The sequence below is a fragment of the Hippopotamus amphibius genome, chromosome 2, assembly GCF_030028045.1.
Source record: "Hippopotamus amphibius kiboko isolate mHipAmp2 chromosome 2, mHipAmp2.hap2, whole genome shotgun sequence".
Classification (NCBI taxonomy): Eukaryota; Metazoa; Chordata; class Mammalia; order Artiodactyla; family Hippopotamidae; genus Hippopotamus; species Hippopotamus amphibius.
The window spans coordinates 1,690,365-1,711,532 of record NC_080187.1 but is presented as its reverse complement, the minus strand read 5'-3'; the positions used below and the strand labels follow the sequence as shown (position 1 = coordinate 1,711,532).

General features: G+C 52.5%; 1 protein-coding gene across 3 annotated transcripts in view; it reads right to left on the bottom strand.

The window, feature by feature from the left end:
- Positions 1 to 21,168, bottom strand: part of NACC2 (NACC family member 2) — a 69,274-nt gene that overhangs the window by 6,803 nt on the left and 41,303 nt on the right. The gene's annotated exons all lie outside the window — the stretch shown is intronic.

The following is a 21,168-nucleotide window of genomic DNA, read 5'->3' as shown; positions in this document are numbered from 1 at the left end:
GCAGAGCCACAGGGAGGCCCCTCCAGTGGACAGCACCCTGCCTCCCCAGGCGCCACACCCCAAGACCCTTTCAGCAGGCCCCCAGTTCCTGCCCTGTACCCTCCTCCGCTCCCCTCCCCCCCAGCGTCCTGGTGTCCCTGGTCCTCACTGCAGGGTCAGCGGGAGGCCCGCACCCAGCAGGGCTCCACCCGCAGACCAGCTCCCCCACCCCAGCTGCTCCCCCTTCACGCTCGCACGCGGCCATCAGTCTAGCACTCCTTGCCCCGCAGCCCCCACGCAAGCCGCCCTGGCCAGATAGAGGGCACGGGCACTGCCTTCCTCATCTGCGTCCTCAGCACGCAGGCGACCCTGGGTCACTCCTGGGAGGGCCGCCTGCTCCCGGCAGCTGTCATCATTGAGACACCACGGCTGCTCGAGCGCAGCCCCGCCGCACACCTGGCTGAGCTGCAAGGCCATCGGGTGAGGGCCCCAGGGCCCATCCGCCGTCGCCCACCTTTCACGCGGGCACCCAGGCAGCGCCTGCGGGTTGGGTTTTCCTTGCTGAGGACGACAGCTCTCATTAGCAGCCTTACTGACCCCTGGGTGGGAGGGCGCGGCTATTAAAACCTCCCGGGCTCGGACCCCCAGGGGGCAAGGCCGGGCTGGAAGCCCCCCTCCGGCAGGCTCAGGGCAGGGGCTCCGCAGCAGAGGTCCCAAGGCCACTCCAAGATGGTCAGAGGCAGCCCCTCCAGCTGGCCGGTGTCCCATCCCCTGCGCACGGTGACACCCCTTTGGCCCTTTGGGGTCACAGGAAAATTCAACAGAGGCACTGAGCCTGGGGGTGTGGGAGGCCAGGAGGGGCTGGAGAAGGACCTGGAAGCCACGTGGGGGCTGCTGTAAAGGGGCCTGGGGAGCGGGGGTTGGCAAGGAAGGATCCCCAGTCTCAGACCTGGGACCGTGGGAGTGTGAACGACCCCACGTTACCTCTGCACCGAGCTCTTGGTGGGGAGGGTCAGGGCTGCCCAGTCCCTGGAGGGCCAGCGTGCCCCAAACCACAGGGTGAGTCCCGTGGGAGAAGGCAGGAGGGTCAGGTCCAGCCCCGAGGTCGGGCTGGGGACCCACCTGCTGCGCGAGCCTCACCCCCACCAGGGTCTGGAATCACCCACTCTGGAGTCACCCCCAGTCCCCACCAGGGGACCTCCAGGCCACCCCTCCACCTGTTCCCACGGGGCTCAGCCCTTTGGGGGAGGCAGCCGCCAGCGTGCACAGGACGAGGGTGGCGCGTGGTGCCTCCGGCCCGGCTGTGCTGCGGACTCCAGGGCGAAGGAGGGAGTTTTCCAAGGTCAGCAGAGCCCCGGGCGAGGCTGCAGCACAGCTCAGGGCAGAGGTCAGGAGGGCGGCCCCTCGGGCGCCAGGCCGCTTTTCCCACCCAGCGCGTCTGGGGAACGCTGGCAGGGGCAGATCGGCAGAGAGCCGCCAGGATCTTCCGAACCCAGGATCCCCCAGGGGCTCGGGGAGCACAGCAGAAACAACCCGGATGGTGTTTTAAAACATAATTACCCGCCCCTCCCCCAGCCTGCTGCGATCACACTGGAGACGCGAGAGCAGGGAGAGCGGCGCCAACGCCACGCCGTGGCGTTCACACATAGCGCGCTCGCCAGCAGGGATCACCCCGCGCACAGCCGCGATGTTTCTCCAAGCAGCAGAAGCTGTGTGCGCGCCACACGTCCCCCCAGCCCCAGCCCGGCTCCCCAAGAGCCAGAGGCGGTCAGATCCAGAGCAACCCAGAGCCTCTGCTATTTCTGCTCTGCGTGTGCCGGATACGTGCGGCTAAAAATACCCTCCACAGAGTGGTGGCTCATCTGGAAAGGTGCTCCCAACTGCCTTGTGCACGCCCCCCAGCCCCAAATCACCACTGCGGCCTCTTCTAGAGAGGGGATGCCGAGTTACAGAGAGGTTCTGGAGATCCAGGAGAGCCCACGCACGGGCGCAGGGACAGGGCCCTCGTGTGTCCCTGGTGGCCTCTGGCCGGGTCGCTCCAGTGCCTGGTGGCAAGGGTGGTGGGAGGCCCGTCGGTGGGCTGCGGGCAGGGGCGTGGCAGCCTCAGACCGCTCGGGTCACACCCAGGTCCCCCCGGTTGCGCCAAGACCAGAGCGGCCGCCGGCTCCACCGACGACCCCGTTTATAACCCTTTATGACGCTGGTTTCCAGGATCGTGGGCTCCCAATACTTAGGCCCCGTGAAATTTGGAGAGAAGCACGTGAAAGCAATTAGCTCTCTGCACGGGGAGGTGAGTCAGCGCTCTGCATGTAGGGAAGGTGAGTCACGGTAGGGAAGGTGAGTCACGGTCGGCAAGGTCCCGACGGGACGACCTGGAGCAGCAGCTGATCTGGGCAAACGGGCAGCAGGGATGGAGCCAGGTGGACAGCTTCCCGCAGACCACGCGGGCCGCAGGAAACGCCGGTGTGTTCACGGGCACGTGGCGGGCCCTGCAGGGGCTCTGACTGTGGGTGAGGAGGGGTCCCATCTGTGCCTTCAAGGCCCTGCTCCTCCCACCCCTCCTGTGACACGGCCTGAACCCGGACAGGGGAGAGACATAGCGTGAGTGAGGTGAGCCCGACGCAGGACGGACGGACGGACGGACGGACGGACACACGCAGCCTGCAGGACCCACCGTGTGAGGTCCCTGGAGAGGTCAGACCCAGGGAGACAGGAAGAGGAGGGTGGGGTCCAGGGCTGAGGGAGAGGAGGGGGGTGAGTGTCTAGTGGGGACGGAGCTCAGTTTGGGAAGAGGAGAAAGTTCTGGAGATGACGGTGGTGATGGTTGCACAACGTGAATGTACTTGATTCTGTGCACTTAAAAGTGGTCTAAACAGTAAATCTTCTGTTAGGTACACTCCACCACAATAAAACAAATTTTTTTCTTAAAAGAATGAATGGAAGTAGGGAAACTGGGAGGGTCACACTAGCCTCAGGCCTGAACTCGCTCAACCTCCGGAAGGTCACGGACTGGAAATCTGAAGAAAGCGCTGGACCCTCTCCCCAGGCAACACACACCAAGATGCCCGCCCATGGGATGCTGTCACATCCAGGAGGCCCCACAGGGCCCCTGTTCCCGTCCCCAAATGCATAGCGTGTCCTGGGGAGTCACCAGCGGAGACAGCACAGGCAGCCTCACCCCTGGGAGCCCAGCAGTGTGGGCGGCCACCAGCTGGTACCTGAGCCACCCTGGTCCAGGCCCTGGTCCAGCCCCAGTGGAGCCCTGCGAGGCCCGGGGGCGGGGGACGAAAGAGGTGACACCCACTCCACAAAAGTGTGTGCCGCCTGTGAAGATGGCAGACTAAGAAAATGAACCCCTAGTTCTTAATCGTATAGAAAATTACAACTGAAAACCAAATGGGAAGAAAAATGGTGCAGCGCCCCACCCAGTACTGGCTCCCCACAAAGCACGGCGACTCGGCCAGCCGGACCCACGGCGCGCGGCCCAGGGACGGACACACACGAGCCACGCTCGGCCGATCTGTGACACAGACGCACGCATACCCAAGGGAGGACGTGACCGCTCCCAACGGACGGTGCCGAGGCACTGGCCACACACAGGCACACACCACGTCCAACACCCGTGAGCCGAGCCTCACACCTCACGCCGAAATGAACACAAGTTGGTCGCAGACGCAAACGTAGAACACAAAACTACAAAACTTTCACCAGAAAATCTGCGATCTTGGGTTCATGACCCCAAAGCACAATTTCTAAAAGCATTTAATGAGAAACGAAACTTCATCAAAAGGAAAAATTATTTTCTACGAAAGATGAGGCCAGCCAGCTACTGACAAGGAAAGATCTGGAAACCACGCGTCTCCGTGTGTCTGTGGAGGCCTCACAAAACTCAACAGAAGGAAAAAGAACAAACGGATTTTAAAAATGGGCAAGAGATCCGAACAGACACTTTTACCAGAGAACACAGAGATGGCAAATGAGCACATGAAAAGATGCTCAACTTCCTGAATCATCAGAAAAACGGAAATTAAAGCCACGCTGAGACACCCCCCCGCTTAGGACGGCTTGGCAGGACCTGAGCACAGTGCAAGCCGCGAGGACACAGGCCATGGGAACGCCCATCCCCGCGGTGAGAACAAAACACACAGGCCACTGGAAACCGCGCGGCAGTCTGCTTTAAGTTGAATGGACGTGTAGCGGAGTCAGCGATTCCACTTTTAGGTATTCATCCAAGAGAAGAGAGAAATGAGGGCCGGACACACCGAACCCATACAGAAATGTCCACACCAGCTCTGTTCACAGATGCCCCAAACTGGAAACACCCACTGTCCCGCATCAGGGGAAGCGGCCGCCACAGAGCCGTCCACACGACAGTCACCACGGGGCCACAGGAAGGGACAGATGACTGATGCACAACGTGGATGGAACCCAGGCGCACGGCGCCCAGCGGAGGAGCCCACGTCCAGGGTCACCTCCTGGGTGGGTCCACGTGTAGGACATGCTCCAAAGACAGCCACGGGGACAGGGAGCAGTGGCTGCCAGGGGATGGGGTGGGGGTGACTGTCAGAGTTGCACGGCAGAGTCTTGGGGCCCTGGGGGGTGGACAGAGCTGTTCTGGGTGGCGGATGCTCAGGCCCCCCAGCCCCCCTGCTCAGCTCCAGGCAGCCTCCGCTAGCGACAAACGCACCACGGGGGGCGACCTCGCCCGCCTCTGCGGCTACCAACTCTGCCCCTACCCCACTGGCAGTTTTGAAAAGGGCCACACCCGTGAGGACATCTGTGCGCTAAACACACCCGTGTCCGCATCCTCGGAACAGGGCAGGTGGCGGTTCCTGCAGGTGCGCTCGGGCCCAGGTGGGAGCGGCAGGGCGGTGGAGGGGGCGCCAGCGGCTGGGGGGGTCACCATGGGCATCTTTTGCGGGCCACCAACGTAACCGTGAAACACCACCGACTGTCAGACGCATCCCGTTTCTTGGATCTAAAACAAGGGGACAAAATGCACCCACGAGTCAATGTAATTTGGCACCTGGGGTGAAAACCAGAAAAGGCCTGGACGGAAAAGCCAGGAAGAAAGGAAAATCACAATGGAAACAAAAACACGAGGCCAAGCCTGGGGAGGACCTGTGTGCAAACGCCAGCTGCCTGGCCCCCAGGAGCCAGGACAGAAAGGGACACGGTGGGTCTCCAGGCCCGTGCTCAGGAAGTTACAGGCACAGCTGCTGGAAAGGACGCTGGGCCGCGGGAGACCAGACGCTGGACAGCGCCCCAGCGGGGCTTTGCGGCCACCAGGACCTGTGGAACGGCCCCTCTGGGCCACAGCTCGGAACACCTGAAACTCCCTCTGGGCAGCTCCCCTCCCACTCAGCCTGTCCCAATCAAACCTGGCGCTGCCCCTCCCCAGGCCCAGGGCTCTGTTTTTCTTGTCTCCTGCACCCAAGTCCGGCCCCAGGAGACCCCAGTGGTCCCCACCCTGGTCTCCCCCTCCCACAGTGATCCCGACAGCTCTTCAACCGCCAGTCTGACCACGTCCCTTTCCTGTTCTCCATCCTTCTGTCCAGTGCTGGCCTTGAGATGCTCACAGCCTCCCTGCCCACCTGTGGATGCCAGGCCAGCTGTGAATGCTTCTGGGGACCAGAGTGGGAGGCGGGGGGGCCCACGTGGGAGAATGGCTTTCCACTGTATGATCGTCTCACACTCTTTAAGATAACGCGCATGCCTTAGCTACACCAAAAATAAATGCACTGAACTTCTAAAATACCCCCGAGACGCCCACTGTGAGTAGGAGGGGGTGGCCGACAGTGGACTGACGCCCTCAGCAAGAACACCTCTAAAAGCTGAATTTAAAAAGCTGCCTGGTAGATATGATCATACTAAGTCAGACAGAGAAAGACAAGTATCCTATGATACCATTTATACGTGTGATCTTGAAAAATGATACAGGGGCTTCCCTGGTGGCGCAGGGGTTCAGAATCTGCCCACCAACGCAGGGGACATGTGTTCGACCCCTGGTCCGGGAAGATCCCACATGCCGCGGAGCAGCTAAGCCCATGCACCACAACTACGAAGCCCACACTCCTAGAGCCCGTGCTCCGCAACAAGAGAAGCCACCACACAGCCATGAAGACCCAATGCAGCCAAAAAATAAATAAATTTATAAAAAAAAGAAAAAGAAAAAAATACAAATGAACCTATTTACAAAACATAAGCAGGCTCACAGACACAGAAAACACACTTGTGGTTACCAAAGGGGAAACGGGGGGACGGACAAATCAGGAATTTGGGATTAGCATACACACACTGCTACATACAAAACAGATAATGCACAGCGAGCTACTGCAGAGCGTGGGGCACTGTACTCAGTACTCCGCAACAACCTAAATGGGAAAAGGATTTGAAAAAGAATAGATATGTGTATGTGCAGAACTGAACCACTCTGCTGTACACCTGAAACTAATTTGTAATGAGACGCCTTCTCATTGTAAATCAACTATACTCCATTACAAAGTAAAAATTAAAAACAAAAACCCACGGGGACGGAGAACAGTGGCTGCCCCAACAGGGGATGGGGTGGGGAGACTATCAGAGCGGCCAGGCCCAACGAAGGGACGGCAGCCGCGGAGCGGAGCAGAGGGCCGCGGGGCCGAGGGCCGGCGGAGACTCGAGGGACCACGGCCCGGGAACCAGCACCTGGGTGTGACTTCCCACGTTTCCTTCCGCGTATCCGCCAATGCTAAGCAACACGTGTGCAGGGCCAGATGCAGAAAAACTACTGCCAAAAATGAAGAAACAACTTAAGTCAAGAATGTGGTGTCCCACGCGTGGGCTGGACAAACACGGGGGTCTGGGGCCTGCCAAGGAGGGGCACGCCGGGGAACACCCAGGCTCTCAGCCGAGCCCCGGGGACAGCCAGGGCCCAGGAGCAGGGCATCCAGGAGTGCCCAGCCGGACTTGCTCAGGAGGGCACGTCACCGCTTGACAAATCCGATGGCCTGTCACACAGACCTCTAACTACAGCTCCTGGACCCTCCTTTGAGCAGCTCTGCTTTAGAGGTTCCAAAATGTCTTCACAGAACGTGAAGCATTCAATAAAAAAATGACCAGGAATACAAGAAAGCAGAGCCGAATGATAAAAAAAAACCCACAATTTACAAAAAGACATTAGATCAGACCCATAGGTGATCTGTACCAGAAAATAGGCAGACACTGCCTTTCAAATAACTACTCTTAATTTGTGCAAGAAATGTACAAGATGGAGAATTTCACCAGAAAACTAGAATCAATAAAAACAATCAAATCCTAGAAATATGATTGGTTGAAGAGGAAATTAAACGGAGCAGATGAGAAGATTGGTGAACTGGAAAATAACTCAATCCAAAACATCCAGATTGAAGCAGCAGAAGAAAAAAGAAATAGAAAAGTCATAAAACAGAATAAAAGTCACCTGGAATTCACAGGCCACGGTGAATGCACAACACGCGTGTCACGGGAGCCCCGGAAGAGGGCGGCTGTGCGTGGGAAGCTGTAATGGAGGAGAATCCCACTCTGATCAAAGACGGGAAGACACTGGTCCCAGACAAGAGGGCAAGGGTGGGGGCCGCCCTGGCTGCCCAGCGGTTAGGGGTCCGCGCTCTCATGGCCAAGTGCAAAGGTTCAATCCCTGGTCGGGGAACTAAGATCCTACAAGCCTTGTGGTGCAGCCAAGAAAATAAATAAAAATAAAAATAAATAGAGGGCAAGGGTAACACAGGAAGACGTGGAAAAAATAAGTGTACAGGTAAGTATAAACACAACTATTTAAAACGACAACAAAAGGGCTGGTGCAGCTGAAAACATGCGAACATCCCAGCCCAGCATGACGGGGCGGGCGGGGTGCCACAAAAGAGGCTAAAGTGATGGAGGCCTTTGTAGTGGGGAGCTCCTCTAAGGAAGGCTGTGAGTCAAGATGAATGCTGAAACCTCAAACCTTTAAGAGACCAGCAGACAAATACAACTGGTATGGAAAGGCAAACAAACAGAGAAAAATACTTGATTAACCTGAAGGAAGAGGAAAACATGGAGAAACACAGAAGGGGACAAAGGGAAAATAGTTAAGATGGTAAGGCAGATGAAACCCAAAGATATCAGTAATTACATGAAACGTAAGTGGACTAAACACTCCAATGAAAAATTGTTAGGACTGGATTAAAAAAAGAAAACCCAAGAGACAATCTTAAACAAAAGGACAAAGAAAGTTTGAAAGCGAACGCTGGGGGAAAACATGCACCAGGTAAACATCAAAGAGAAGGATGATGGGTAAGACCACGCAGAATTCCAAGCAAGAAAGCTTCCTGGTGTTACAGGAAGGTTTCTTGAACTGGTCCTCTTATTTCACAACAACAAGAGGACCAGTTCACCGGGAAGATAAAACACGCCTGTGATTCACAGGCACAAAAATCAACACTTCATCATGACCAGCAGAACTAAAAGGAGGAACTCCACGAGCCTACTTCGAGATGTGGACACCCCATCTCCTGAGCCCACACAGGAAGAGGAAAGCAGATCTGAAAGAGGGCAAGATTTGACTTAATTATTGGTGCAATGTAGTTTTTCCTTAGGGCTGTGGAGCACTGCCTGGGCACAGCGTGAGTCTCAACCGCTGGTGGGGGCAATGCCATGGCCTGGGTACATCATGTGACCACAGGAAATTTAATTCAGAAGTTACAACAAAAAGATGACCGGAAAATCCAAAGCATGTTTGAAAATTTAAGCAACACACCACAATGTAACCCAAGGGTCAAGAAAAGAAAATCACGAAAGCATTGGGAAATATTTTTAACTGAATGATAACGGAAATAGGACATGTCAAAACGTGTTGGGTAGAATTCAGCCGCGCTTGGCCAGGAGACGGACAGCCCTACGTGCGTGTATTTTAAAAGGCTGAGAAATCAACTGATCACAAAAGCTAGGGAAAGAATAGCAGATTAACGCAGAGAAAGTAGAAATAAACTGAAATTTAAAAAAAACATATAAGTCCAGTTGATCCCTAGACAGCGTGAGGTTAGGGTGCCGACACCCCAAGCAGTCAAAAAATCCATCTATAACTTCTGTCTCCCCCCGAACCTAACTACTTACTGTTGACCAGAAGCCTTACGTATGCAGTCGGCTCACACACATTTCCTATGTCACATGTATTCATATTGCATTCTTAAAGTCCGCTAGAGAAAAGGAAATGTTGTTAAGAAAATCATAAGGAAGAGAAAACACACTTACAGTGCTGGACTGTATTTACCAATATTGTAAGTTTACATTGTCTGTTTACAAGATGAATCGTCTGTCTGTCGGTACGTACCTACAGCAATACTGTCTCATATGATAATGGAACACTGTAGGTGTTACACGTGTTACCAGCACTAGACATCAGAAAGGAAAAAGATAATGTGAAAAAGAAATGCATATTTATTTATAGGTACTGTATTTATTGCAAAAAATCTGTGTATAAGTGGACCCATGCAGTTCCAAGGTCAACTGTACACATAAGAGAGAAAAATCCAGAAGTTGGTTCTTTGAAAAGACTAATATGCTGGAAAATCTCTAGTGAACCTGAGCGAAGGAAAATGAGGCAGAAAGACACAAATTAACAATATTAATTGTTAATATATTAACACGACACAGCAGATTCTACAGAACAGGGGTTGGCAAACTTTTACTGTAAAGGGCCCAAGGGTCCATCTTTTAGGCTGGGTTCTGTTGAATATCCGTCTTTGTTTTTGCTTTTTTTCCTTTTAAACATCTCTTTAACAATCTAAACAGCACCCTTAGTTTGTGGGCTGTACCAAAACAGGCCATGCGGCACTTCTGCCCCGTGTCAACGTTTGCCACTTTTTTCGATAAACATGAGAGGAAGATTTTAAGAGGATATTCATGGTACATTCACACCAATTAGATGAAGCCCATAAGCTTCTAGAGAAACATGACTCACCAACACTGACACAAGAAGAAAAAGAAATTTGAACCTGGACCTGACAAAGACATGAATCTAATAAACACTGTCCTGCAAAAAACAGGCCTAAGTGGCTTCACCTGTGCATCACCTCAGATAGCTAAGGAAGAAAGTGACTAATGTGATACAAACTCTTCCAGGTCATCTTTAAAAACGGGGGTGGGGGTGGGGCGGTGGTCATAATTCTCAATTTATTTTATGAGGCCAGATAACCTCGCTAGAAAAAAGGGAAACATTACCTTAAAGGAAAATTAGAGGGCACCCTCCCTCGTCCACGTGGTGCAAAAATCCTGGAGAAAATGTGAGGCAACACGAAAAGCACGGGCTTGTCCCACGCGGCCAGCGGTCCAGGCGCTGGGTCCAAACGCCTGCCTCCTTTGATGTGGGTTTGGGGCACCTACACTGGCGCCCACACTGTGTGGGGCTTGTGTGGTGGGGGGGGCGTGCACTTAACAGGTTTCTCAGTGTTCAGGCTGGAGCTCTGCCTGGCACCCCCAGCAGAGCCAGGAGGTCCGTGCTCAGGGTCTGGCTGATTTAGCAGCTGCTGGACACCTGGCACCCCACCTGCCTCTCCCGCTGAGGCCTCAATGTGACCCTTCCTCAGTGTTCATCTCCTAGAAGGGGTCTGAGGAGGGGTCACAGCTCCGGAGAGCCCCCCAAAAAGGGCAAAAAAAAAAAAAATTGGACAGTTGAATCTACAGGTGTGTAAAAAGGATACTACGTCACAACTAGGCTGAACTTATGCCAGGAACACAAGGTTTTTGAATATTTGAAATAGCAGTTTACCATATTAACAGAGCAAAAGAGGAAAACTTTATGACCATTTCAGTATTTAGAGAAGGCTTCTGTTAAAACGTAACACTCACTCATGAAAAAAAAACAAACACTCAACCTGGGAAAAGAAATTTCCTTCATCTGATAAAGTGTATCACAAAAAAGCATGGAGCCAATATCCAACTTAAAGATGAAATACTGAAAGCTTTTCCTGAGTTTGGAAAGGAGACAGGATGAACAGGAAGCTCTGGCCAGTAGAGTAAGACAAGAAAGAAAATAAAAAAGGTAAAAAATAGGAATACAGAAATAAAGTTGTCCTTCTTAGCAGATGACATGACTGTACACAGAGAAACTCCAAAAGAATCCGCGGGTGAACTGTTAAGAATAAACAGGCAAATTTAGCTGGGTGGCAGATTTTTTTTTAAATAATCCAATTCGTTTCTAGATACTAGAAACAAGCAATGAAAAGAGAGAGAGAGAGACACACACACACACACTCAAATACCATGTAGACTAAAACAAAAAATGAGTTTCTAGGAATAATCTACAAAAGATATGCAGAAAACTACAAAATATTTCCAAGAAAAACTGAAAAAGATGTAGATAAATGGAGGGATACACCCAATCTTGTGGGTATCAGTTCACCCCAGACTAAACCACAGAGTCAATGAAATCCACCAACCTACAGCAGGAATTGTGTGGCACTGAACAAACTGGTCCTGAAAGTCATACACAAGTACAAAAAATAGCCGAAGCAAGGCAGCAGTAAGGAGCAAAAACCTGGAAGACTTCTAGATTTCTCTAGAAATTAGGAGAATGGGGACTGGCACAGGAGTACGCAAAGAACACAGCTCAGAGAGAATTCGCACGTTTTACAGACGTCAGGGGTACAATACGGGGGAACTGACGTGCCGTTGTGGACAAGGTGGTCTTCTCAACAGAAAGTGATAGAACGGTTGGAAAGTTATATGAGAAAAAAAGTAAATCTTGAGCCCCATATCACACCACATTAAAAAAAAAAATCAATTCCAGATACAGTACAGAGGTAAGAGCCTTACTAAGAAAGCAGGAGAGCCAGAATCTTGACTGTCAGAGGGAGAAACAGATGTAAGGAAGCGAGGACAGTGGGAGAAGCCTAGGGCACTGAGATCAATTTGGAGATGTCAGTAAAAACTCATGATTTTTTTTTTTAATTTTTTTTTTTAAAAACTCATGATTTTTAAAAATACAGATTCCTAGCTCTGACTACGAAAAGGGTATAAAAACCACAACACCCAGTAGCAAGAGACAAACTTTGCACCCAGATCTTGGTTCCTAAGCACCATCCCCTACTCGGAGGGAAACAGCTGACCCCAGGGCTGGGCGCAGGAAGCAGAAGGTGAACACAATAACATGAGCTCTGTTTAAAGAAAAATAACAGGGCCTCCATGCCAGCCCAGTGGTTAAGAATCTGCCTGCCAATGCAGGGGATACAGGTTCGAGCCCTGGTCCGGGAAGATTCCACATGCCGCGGAGCAATGAAGCCCCTGCGCCACAACTACTGAGCCCAGGTGCTGCAACTACTGAAGCCTGTGTGCCTAGAGCCCGTGCTTCACAATAAGAGAAGCCATCGCAATAAGAAGCCCCCGCACTGCAATGAAGAGTAGCCCCCACTCGCTGCAACTAGAGAAAGCCCATGCGCAGCAACAAAGACCCAACACAGCCAATAAATAAAAAATTAATTAATTTTAAAAAAAAGAAAAACAACAGGTCTACACGAACACTAAATAAGCAACAGCCATAAGTGAAGGAATAAAATAAGTAAGTCGGAGGTCTAAGGAAGCGCTTCCCTACAAAAGACCGCCATCTAATAAGTATAGGAGTTATGGAGTTCTGATCGCCACTTTGCAACCATCAGAGCAGGCATCAGTTGAGGTAAGAATCATCAGTAAACACTAAAAGGGTGAAAGGCTGATGACACTCCTTCTTTCCTCATGGAACTCGACCTGGCACAGACCACCCTGACCCAATGACCTAAGGGACCATGACCAACACTGAGCCAGGCTGGGATCGTGGGCCGGAGAAGGACACAGCGTTGTTTCTGTGGAATTCCAGCGGAAACGCACACGAGGCATCCGATCATGTGATGAAACCCAGCAAACCCAAATAGAGGGACCTTCTACAAGAGGGCCAGCCTGTGCTCTTCCAACAGGAAAGCTCTCATGAAGGATAAAGGCTGAGAATTTATTCCAGAATAAAAGGGTAAAGAGAGTAGTAACCAGAATGCAATGTGTGACTCTGAACTGGATACTGGATCAGGAAAGCTAACACGGCTGCAGAGGACAACACTGAGACAATTGGAGAAATTTAAGCGCCGATGGACAGTCGGTTACATAACAGCGCTGTGTCAAAACTGAATTTCCTGAGCTTTGAACACTGTACTGTGTTCACGCAAGAAAATGTCCCATTTGTAAGCAATGCTCAGTATCTGGGGTAAAATAGCATGATATCTGCAACTTGCCTTTGAATGGTTCAGAAAGAAAAAAAAAAGAAAAAAACAACCCTATACATAAAAAAAGAACGATAAAGCAAATGTGGCAAATTCTTACCAGCTAGTGAGTCTGAGGGGTTATACAGGAGTTTTTTGTACTTATCTTGAAACATTTCTATAAATTTAAAACAATTTCAAATAAAAAAAATTTAAGAATACAGAGGAGGACATCACAGCGATCTTCAGGAAAAGGTAGATTTCTCTAAACAAGATACAAAAGTTGCTATTGGTAAAGAGAAAAAAATTAATAAACTCACTACATCAAAATTATATTAAGACAATGGCAAGGCAAGGTGCAGAGCGGGAGGAGATATTTATGATGCCTACCTGACAAAAGAGGTCTATTCAGGGCATGTGGAGCTCGTGAGAAGTTGTGAGAAAGGGACAGACAAGTCACTCTACAAAAGTGTGGGGAAGATCTAAATGAGCACGTCACCAAGGAAGACAGCCAAGCTGCCAAGAGAATGAAAAAGCACTCAAAATCATGACTCGGCATGGAAATGCCACTTAGCGCCATGATGAGAGATCAGGACAACAGACTGCTGGAGCTCAGCATCCACAATGTCCAGCATCCGTGACAAAATTAGCAGACACCCGAAGAATCACAAAGAGGTGATCCTCAGGAGGAGAAAAATCAGTAGGTAGAAACAGACCAACAAATGACAGAGGGGACGGCATTGGCAGGCAAAGGCTTTACACTAGCCATAAAACATGATCAGAACTTCTTAAAAAATGTAAAAGCAGGAACTCGATGAGGGCAAAATGGAACCTACAGATAAGAACAAAATGGAACTGGCGAAAAGATCAGTGACCATGAAGAAACAGCAAGGGAAACGACTCCATCTAAAACCTAAATAGGGAAAAAGCTAAAAACTAATAAACAGAGCCTCAGGACCTCAGGGACAAAAACATGTTTAACTGGAGCTGTGGGGGGAGGGGCACAAGACATTTGCAGGAATAACAATATAAACGCACACGTCCGAAAAGCTCAACAAACTGTAAGCAGAGATAAAAGCAGCCTGTAAAGAAAAGACACAACTCATACAGAGAAACACAGAGAAGAATGACTATGATTTCTGGAGGAAAACGATGCGTTTCGGAAGACAAGAAGGTCTACTGAAAGCAGAAAGTTAACAGTCAACATAGAATTCGATATCCAGCAAAAATGCCCTTCAAAAATGAAAGTGACAATTGTACAATGAAAACTGATAAATTTTATTGTGCATAAATTATACTGCAGTAAGGCAGATTTTTTTTAAAGGTGATATAAAGACCTCTCTGCAATTTTTCAGAATTCATGACTAGTCTATCACTGGGACCGTAAGAAATGTTAAAGGAGATTCTTCAAGTGAAGGAAAATCACACCAGATGGAAACCCCAATCTATATGAAGTGTGAAGAACTAGACAAGGTAAATATAATAGTTTTTTTTTTTCATATTTTAAGTTGCTTCAAAAGAAAATTAGACATCCACATGAAAAAAATCAGAGCCTCGATCCATATCTCACACCTTACCCAAAATTTAACTCAAAACGGGCCACAGACTGAACATAAAGCCCAAAGCCATAAAACATCTCGAAGAAAACATAGGGAAAAAACTATTGTACTCTTCTTAGCTAAAGACTCAAATACCACATCAAAAGTATGATCTATAAGAGAAATGGTTGAACATTTAACTTCATCAAGATTTAAAAATGTCTATGCAAGACCCTATTAAGAGGAAGAAAAGACAAACTACAGTCTGGTAGAAAATGTTTACGAACCACATGTCCAACAAAGGACTTTCACCTAGAACGTATAAAGAGCACATCACACTCAACAGTACTCAATATTCAAAACACTGAATAAAAAGCGGGCAAAAGACTCAAAGAAGCACTTGACCAGAGCAGGTATACCGATGGCAAGCACACAAAGGGCGGTCCGCATCATTCAACATTAAAGAAACACAAAGTGAAGCTGCAATGAGACACCACTGCGGACCACGAGAATGGCTTAAAAAAAAAGACAGAACCGAGTGCTGACAAGATCACGGATCAACAGGAGCCCTCCTGCGTTGCCGGTTGTGACGTGAAGTGACAGAACCACTGCAGATGAGAGTTTGGGCAATTTCTTATAAAGTTAAATATGCACTTACCATATGACCCGTGCCCTCACGCCTAGGCTAATTTACCAAGTAGAACTGAAAACTCACGTGTGTGCGAGAACCTGTATGCCACGTGTATAGCAGCTCAGTCCATAACCACTAAAAACTGGAAACAAACCAAAGGTGCTTCGACTGGCAAATAGATAAACCCACTGTGGGAACACTACTCAGCAGTCAAAAAAAAAAAAAAAAAAAAAGAACCATGAACTCACACAACACGGATGAATCTTTCTCAAATGCATTCTGACTCAAAAGGCCACACACTGTATGATTCCGCTGATGTCACAGAAAATAGACCAGTGGCTGCAAGGGCTGGGGGAGGGGAAGAAAAGACTACAAAGGGGCCACCAGGGGAGGGCAAAACGTGGGCGGTGGCACTGCTCTGCGTCTTGATGACGGAGGTGATCCCATGACTACATATATGCATTTGTTTAAACTCAGAGAACAATACGCACAAGAGAATACATTCTACTCTATTTAAATTTTAAAAGTGACTAAAAATAGAAACAAGACAACTGGCTATTTCAAGTAAAAACAATGACATCATCCTAAGGCTTACAGCCTACCAAGAAGTAGAATATAGGACAACTTCACAAAGGACCAGAGCGAGGAAACGAAAGCACACTGTTGAGAGTCTGAGTTCCACGGGAGGGGGCCAAATACCTGGGAAGGTTGATGGGATAAGTCAAAGGTTCATGAGTCAGTTCCAGACAACGGAAGCACGGCAGGGGCAGGGTGGGGGTGTCCAACCACTAGGTCAACAGTGGAGCTAAAGAGGAACTCTGGAAAACATCAGTCAAAAAGTGCCGGAAAAGAGGAAAAAAGAAAGCATGACTAATAAAAAACTAATAGTGAGATGACGGATCTGAACCCTAACCCCCTCGAGAATTACATTAAACGTAAACAGCCTAAAGACTCCCAATAAAAAAGATGGTCAAACTGGATAAAAAAGCAGATCTCAACCACATGCTATCTATAAGAAATGCACTTTAAGACACAGGTGTGTTAACAGGAAAACGATGAAAAGATCCAACACCAGGCAAATACTAATCATAAGAGAGCTGGCACGGCTACAGTAATTCCTGCACAGATCAGAAATGGAGAAATTCCACGAAAGACACAAATTACCATGGCTTGAACACGATGAAAGAGTAATCTGAATAGTTCTATATCTCAACTAACAGAACGTGCAATTAAAAACCTTCCCACGATGAAGAGAAACAACAAAACTGCAGGCCCAAGTGGCTTCACTGGTGAATGAATTCTACCAAATGCTTAAGAAAGAAAGAACATCAAACTTATACAAACTCTTTCAGAAAATTAAGGAGAAGCGATATAAGGTTAGCATATCCTCCTACAAAACCAGACAAAAACTCTAGAGGCAAACTACGGATAATTAACCTTCATGAACATACATGCAAAATTCCTTAAGCAAATACTAGCAAACTGAATCCAGCAATATGTAAAGCTATAAAACAGTGACCAAGTGGGGTTTATCCCAGGAATACAAGGGTGGTTCAACATTTAAAAATTAACTAATGCAATACACCACATCAGTAAAAGTAAGGAGAAAACCCACATAACCACTTCAGTAGGCGAACAAAAAAGCAGTCCCACTTGTACGTGGATGTTCTCGGCAGCACGATGACAGCAGCCGCACACGACTGCCACTGGTGGCACGTCCACGGCGTGGGAGAAACCCGGCAACCACGAGGACCAAGGAACCACACTCAGAACCACAGGGATGCATCGATCTCCAGAGGCAGTAAATGAAAACTGCCAAAAAAAAAAAAAAAAAAGACTCCGTTCCATGTGATCCCACTTAAGGAAAAACGAAAGTGACAGGAAGCAGCCGGGTGGCTGCTGGGGGCTGGGGGGGCGGGCAGGGAGGACCCAGGGAAACGTTTGAGGAGGATAAACTGTTGTGCATCTTGGTCGTGGTACTTGACTGATTACAGCGACCAAACTCATCACCTGTACACTTGAACGTGGCACATTTTATTGTATATAAACGCTCTAATACACAAAAAAGAAGGGGAAAAAAATGCAGGGCTGCCCACACAGCGTAGGTGAGTCTCAAATGCATTCTGCTGATGAGGCAGCCAGACCAGTGCCTGCAGCCTGACTCCGTTTACGTGATGGACAAAAGTATCCGGAGAACACGAAGCAGATCCTGCCTATGGGGGGCGGGGAGGCCAGCAAAGGGGCACGAGGGCCCCTAGGGTGACGGACACATTCTCCATCTGACCGTGCTAACAGCGCCACACCCAGGTCTCAGATGGGTAATTTCATACCCGTGTCGCTGAGGTATGTAATTCACACCTCAATAAAACTGGTTTAAGAAGAAATCTCAGGGTGTTTGGGGGTGTGAGGGTTAAACGTGACATTGCATGGACGCTGAGGCCCAGGGAGCCAAGGAGGCCACTCCTGGAGGCCCTCAGGGACGAGCCCCGGATGGCACCTGGGGTGTTTGGCTGGCCCTCAGGGCAGCCTTTGGGGTGTACGATGGGACAGACACACTGGTGCTGGCAGCTCTTCAGCCCGGCCTGAGCTGCCAGGATGCTGTCTTAAAAGAGAGAGAACCCCCAATCCTGGGCAGGGCCCCCTGCTACCTGGGTCCCACCCTAGCCAGGCCAGGGATTGTGCTGGGCTCTAACAGTGTGGACACCCCCGGCTGAGGCCAGGAGGCAGTGTGGGTGGTGGGGAGCGGGGCTTGCAGAACAAATCCCACCTTCTCCCTCCTCTGTGGGACCCCCAGGCAACAGCCCTCGAGCTCTGAGCTGCGCGTGGAGCAGCCTCCCCCAGGCATCCCAGAGGCCCTGCTGGAGGGATGCCCGCTGTGCGCAGGGGGACGCTGTGGGCTTGCCCCCCACCTGTAAGACGGGACAGCAGCAGCGCTGACCTCACAGAGCGTGCTAGAAAGCCTTGGCTCCTGTGCACCGCCAGGGTCTGTCTCGTGTCCAGGCGTGGGGACAGCGGGCAGACCCGGAGGGGAAGGGGGAACAGGGCCACCAGCTCGTGGGCCACCAGCCGCGTCCAGGGGCACTGGCAGGACACCCAAGGGGTCCCCTCTTGAGAAAGGCTTAACGTGGAAGCCGGTGGCTGGTGGGTGAATGCCCAGGCGGGCCTGTGTCCAGACGCCCATGGGGAACACATCTGCCTGTGGGATTCAACATCTGCTGTGAGCGGGGCAGGACTGTAGGCCAGAGGGTGGTCAGACCCGCAGAGCTCAGGGGAGGGGTTGGCGTGGGAACCTCCCTCTCCCGTGCTCTGTGGGCTCACCCCCCCACCCCTCAGCCTCACTCCCAGCCTGCTCTGGTGGTGGCTCTGGTGGTGGCCCTGGCCACGAAGAAACACCATGTCAGGGTCTAGTCTCCGTCTGTCTGTCTCCACTGAAAGTGAGGGCTGGTGCCACGCGCATCCCGGACACCACCGCGCGCAGCCTGTGGGTACCGACGTGTCCAAGAAGCGTGAACACGTGGAGACCGTGGGAGCAGACCCCTCACGGCAGGGTGCCCTGTGCCCTGCCCACCCCGAAACAACACCAGCCTCTCCCCAGCCCGCTCTGCCTTGGAGGGGCAGCCTCTCGCGCCTGCCCAGCTCCTGGCCGGAGGCTGACGTGCGGATAGATGCCCTCCGGCTCCCGGGCCCTGGGGGCTGCAGCAGGAGCTGCCCTGCGTCTGGGGTGGGGGGCCGAGCCCCCTGCGACGTGGGGCGCGTCTGACGGGCCCCGTCACAGTTAGGGCCCTCCCGGGGGCACCTCTCTTAACAGCAACAACCCAGAAACCACCCCGTGTCCCCGGACGGGGAGGGGCGCCCGTCAGCCACGGCATCTCCACCGCCGGGGGACGACGGCGGACTCGGACACAAAGGAGGAGGCACACGGGACCCAAACGGGAAACCACGCGGGGCTGCTGGAGGGGCGGAGTCCATCCACTCGCCTGTAACATTCAGTTCCTTGGTTTCGACGACAAGAAGCCCATCACACAGGAGCTGCCAACGGCGCTCCACGGGGACGCGGGGGACGGGGTCTCTGGGGCGGGCTTGTGCGTCCTGCACTTTGCTGCACACAGGGTGCTGGTCAGAAGACCCCTGAAGGTCACTCAGGCCACCCCCTCCCTTGGCAGGTGGGGAAACCGAGGCCAGAAAGGAGAAGGGGCCCTTGAGAACCCTTACATCCCAGGAGTTCACCATAGAATGTTCCAGATTCCACCAGCTCCGGGGCACCGCCCCACCCTTGTCCAGGCCCTGGGCGAGGGCACCTGGCTATTCGGCCGCCCCTGGGGGTGTGAGGATGTCCCCCGACCGGACCAGGCCAGCGCAGAGCGAGCCTGGGGTAGGGGGAAGCAGCGCCCAAGGAGCAGCCAGCCTCTGGGAACACGCCCCTCTCTGCCTGCCCCGCCCCCACAGACCCTCCCCCCGACCCTATTCCCAGAGCGCCCGGCGCCCAGTGACGCCAGCCACGTCACAGCCAATAACCTAGATTTTAACCAAGAAATCACACCCCCCCCCCCCCGCCCCACTTACGGGCTCAGCGAGGAGAAAGCCCAGACCACAGCCTCCCAGGGCCGCTGCCCCCCAGTCTGCCAGCTTCCCACCACCCCGTCCCACCTCCAGCGCCCCCAGGGATGTGGGGTGAGGGGCTCTGAGGGCTGCAGGACGCAGGCACACGGGCCTTGGCTGACCCGTGCCCGGCCCCGGCAGCACCCAGCAGCCGGGCTCAGCGGAGGCGGGGCTGGTGCGAAGGCCCGACCACAGTCCAGGCAGTGGGGCAGCTCGGCCTCCCAAGCCCCACCCGGGCTGTCCACGGCCGCTGTCCACGGCCGCTGTCCCCTGGCTCCTTGGCAAGTCCAAGGACGCAGGTGGGCCACAACTGTCCAGGTGAGGAGAGGGGCCAGTACAGGCTTAAGTGGCCGGAGGGGCAGTGCCCGCAGACAGGCCACCTCCCTGCAGCCCCACGAGGCAATCCCGACACCCGCCCTGTCTCTCACCGTCTTGGACACACCCAGGCCCGAGGCCACACGGCGGGAAGGGGGCCGTGCAGGGAGGACTCCGGGGAGACACCTGCACTAGGATCCTCTCCTGGTTCGGCAGTGCACCGCCAGGGACCACTGGTGGGCAGCCCCGTCCACGGGCCCCTGGCAGATTCTGCCCTGACCCCCCTGCTAAGCCCTGTCCAGCTGCCGGCATGGGGGGTCCTCAGGGGCTGTGGGGGCTGCTCTGGGCCTGTGGAGCCTGTTTTCCCAGAGAAGGGCTTGGGGGTCTGGCCCAGTGTGGGTGTCTGCAGACCTTTCTAGCCCCTGGGGGCTGTCGGGGGGGGGGGGCGCAGGCAGAGGAAACTGCACACGGGTGGTGCCCGGGATCCCGGCCAGGCCTGACCCGCACCAGAGCTGGCGGGTTTCTTGGTGTCAGGAACACCAAGCTCTACCCACTGCCACTAACAGGGAAAAACCCAGTCCAGGTGCTCACGCCTTGCAGAATTTACGCAAATATGACAAAACGCATTCAAATAAAGTAATGAATTCTGGGGAAGCCAAGGCCCAGAGTCCCTGGCAGGGAGCTGCCCAGGGCACCGCCTCCCCCGCAGCTCTGAGAGAGACCCTGAGAAGGGCCCACCGTGGCCAGACCAGAGACCGGGACCCAGCCGCCCAGTCCTCGGCCACATGGGGACCGGCTGTCCCAAGGGCCCAAGCTGGCCAGTACTCCCGGCTCCCTCTGCCCCGGCCCCCCAGCACTGATGGACCCGTGCCTGCCTGGAGGTGGA